The 1589-nt window shown below is 51.9% G+C and overlaps 1 protein-coding gene across 2 annotated transcripts in view; it reads left to right on the top strand.

The window, feature by feature from the left end:
* The first annotated feature begins 5 nt into the window (after positions 1-5).
* Positions 6-1589, top strand: part of DEDD (death effector domain containing) — a 13955-nt gene continuing 12371 nt past the window's right edge. For both annotated transcript variants that reach the window (XM_027766193.1, XM_006163108.3), the window contains exon 1: positions 6-89. The gene's annotated coding sequence lies outside the window, so the exon portion shown is untranslated. The remainder of the gene's footprint in view (positions 90-1589) is intronic.

Raw genomic sequence — 1589 nt, 5'->3', positions numbered from 1 at the left:
AAGGCCTGGGGGAAGGAAAGTGGAGGGGGAGGCGGTGGCGACGTCCAGCCTGAGAACCTCAGGAGAGGGAGGTGACGGGACGCTGCGAGGTGGGGGAAGGGAGCAGCGGAGGGGGGCGTGCAGGGGAGATGGCAACTGTGGGAGAGGGCAGGGGTCGAGGCGGAGGAGCGGGGCATGGGGAGGGGCGTAAACAAGGGCCGAGACCGGGCCGGGCCAGGGGTATTAGAGAGGCCGAGGTGGGGAGCGGAGCTGCGATCCGGCCGGGGCGAAGGGGTAGGGGCCGGAGGGAGAGGCAGAGGGTGTGGAGGGAAAGGGGCCTTGTGGCGGGAAATTGGACTTAGGATGTTGCGGGGGGGCGGGGGTTTGGAAGTGTTAAATTGGAGGTGGGAGGGGGAAGGGCCGGGGTGGGGAGAATTGGGGTGGAAAAGGAGAAAACGGAGCTTTGAGGGAGAGAGTGTAGAGGTGTGACGAGGTAATGGAGAAAGTGAAAGACTGGGAGGAAAGTTTGGGAGGAAGGGGAGCGGGGTGGGAGATAGGACAGTGGAGCTGCACGGGTGATAGAGGTTTGGGGGTTTCCCTTTCCTCCGTGGAAAGGAAGAGCAAGCAGAGTTAAGCAGCATCAGTTGCAGCCAGTTAATTGCCAGGCCCTTAGCTTTTAATAGGGTGGGAAGGACAGAAGGGATTGGTCATGTGGGCTTGGAGAATTGGGGTTGAACGAGGGTTCAACTGAAACTCCTTCCAAAACGCTCCTAGCTTACTACTCCGTTTTTGTTTTTTCTGGTTACAAAAAGAGGTGAAAATGGGGAGGCTGCTGTCATCCAAGTGTAGAGGAATAAAGGACTTTTCTAGTTTTTGGCAATTAGCAATACCAGGATGGGGAAACAAATGGGGCTATATTGGAGCCCCTGTTTGCTAAAGTGGAGGCTCTGCAAGTCTGAGGGAGGGACCCAGGACAGGACGGCATCTATTTCAGTAGCCAGGCTAATTAAATGGGTGCTGATGTTTCTAGACCCTTCTAGTGCTCTTTAAGTGCTCCGAGGCAGGGGACCAATATGCATATATAGAGAAAACATTCCTTTTTGAAATGTAGATAGGTGATGGAGGCTCCCCAGGGGGATAGTTTGATCTCATTGTGTGCTAGTTAAGGGACAGGGTGAAGATAAAATTGGAGGATAGGTCTGGTTTGATCAGTGAAGTGATGGGAAGAACGTGCATTCTTTGACTTTCTAAAGATGAAAATCCATTTTAGTATTGCGACAAAATAGGTGGAAAAAGGAATTGGAGAGCAAGGTGATCATTGAGGAGGGTGTTAGATGGGGGGTGGGGTGGGGTGGTCATTGGTTTTCCCAGCCGTTGTTCAATTTGGGAGCTTTCTTGCCATGAGCCACAGACTGGAAATTCTCCTAGCTGTACGTTTGTGAATTGACTAGTAGAGAGTTAGGGAAAGCGGGGAACTTTATTGGAGGTGAATTCTCTCTCCTGTAGCTTGGGGTGGATCATTTCAAGAAATGGCTTTAGGCTTGTCTGTGTTTTTGCAACTGTGATGACTATGAGCTTTTGAAGTTTCAGAAGAAAGTTGAAAATTGACT

The sequence above is a fragment of the Tupaia chinensis genome, unplaced genomic scaffold (genome assembly GCF_000334495.1).
Source record: "Tupaia chinensis unplaced genomic scaffold, TupChi_1.0 Scaffold141389_1, whole genome shotgun sequence".
Classification (NCBI taxonomy): domain Eukaryota; kingdom Metazoa; phylum Chordata; class Mammalia; order Scandentia; family Tupaiidae; genus Tupaia; species Tupaia belangeri.
This window is presented reverse-complemented; position numbering and strand designations above follow the sequence as displayed.